Source organism: Prorops nasuta, unplaced genomic scaffold (genome assembly GCF_024137725.1).
Source record: "Prorops nasuta isolate Cenicafe-Biocafe unplaced genomic scaffold, Cenicafe_Pnas_1.2 PNAS00280, whole genome shotgun sequence".
Classification (NCBI taxonomy): Eukaryota; Metazoa; Arthropoda; class Insecta; order Hymenoptera; family Bethylidae; genus Prorops; species Prorops nasuta.
In genome coordinates, this window is record NW_027117076.1 from 7,501 (window position 1) to 8,913 (window position 1,413).

Consider the following 1,413-nt stretch of genomic DNA (forward strand, 5'->3'; position numbering starts at 1 on the left):
AGCCGCTGGTTGGACGGGTCGGCTCGCGAGCGAGGCATTCGCGTCCGCCGGCCAAAAGCAATGCGCCGCGTTGGACTTAGCCGCTGGTTGGACGGGTCGGCTCGCGAGCGAGGCGTTCGCGTCCGCCGGCCAAAAGCAATGCGCCGCGTTGGACTTAGCCGCTGTTTGGACGAGTCGGCTCGCGAGCGAGGCGTTCGGGTCCGACGGCCGAAAGCAATGCGCCGCGTTGGACTTAGCCGCTGGTTGGACGGGTCGGCTCGCGAGCGAGGCGTTCGGGTCTGCCGGCCAAAAGCAATGCGCCGCGTTGGACTTAGCCGCTGGTTGGACGGGTCGGCTCGCGAGCGAGGCGTTCGGGTCCGCCGGCCAAAAGCAATGCGCCGCGTTGGACTTAGCCGCTGTTTGGACGGGTCGGCTCGCGAGCGAGGCGTTCGCGTCCGCCGGCCGAAAGCAATGCACCGCGTTGGACTTAGCCGCTGGTTGGACGGGTCGGCTCGCGAGCGAGGCGTTCGGGTCCGACGGCCGAAAGCAATGCGCCGCGTTGGACTTAGCCGCTGGTTGGAGGGGTCGGCTCGCGAGCGAGGCGTTCGCGTCCGCCGGCCAAAAGCAACGCGCCGCGTTGGACTTAGCCGCTGGTTGGACGGGTCGGCTCGCGAGCGAGGCATTCGCGTCCGCCGGCCAAAAGCAATGCGCCGCGTTGGACTTAGCCGCTGGTTGGACGGGTCGGCTCGCGAGCGAGGCGTTCGCGTCCGCCGGCCAAAAGCAATGCGCCGCGTTGGACTTAGCCGCTGTTTGGACGAGTCGGCTCGCGAGCGAGGCGTTCGGGTCCGACGGCCGAAAGCAATGCGCCGCGTTGGACTTAGCCGCTGGTTGGACGGGTCGGCTCGCGAGCGAGGCGTTCGGGTCTGCCGGCCAAAAGCAATGCGCCGCGTTGGACTTAGCCGCTGGTTGGACGGGTCGGCTCGCGAGCGAGGCGTTCGGGTCCGCCGGCCAAAAGCAATGCGCCGCGTTGGACTTAGCCGCTGTTTGGACGGGTCGGCTCGCGAGCGAGGCGTTCGCGTCCGCCGGCCGAAAGCAATGCACCGCGTTGGACTTAGCCGCTGGTTGGACGGGTCGGCTCGCGAGCGAGGCGTTCGCGTCCGCCGGCCAAAAGCAATGCGCCGCGTTGGACTTAGCCGCTGGTTGGACGGGTCGGCTCGCGAGCGAGGCTTTCGCGTCCGCCGGCCGAAAGCAATGCGCCGCGTTGGACTTAGCCGCTGGTTGGAGGGGTCGGCTCGCGAGCGAGGCGTTTGCGTCCGCCGGCCGAAAGCAATGCGCCGCGTTGGACTTAGCCGCTGGTTGGACGGGTCGGCTCGCGAGCGAGGCTTTCGCGTCCGCCGGCCGAAAGCAATGCGCCGCGTTGGACTTAGCCGCTGG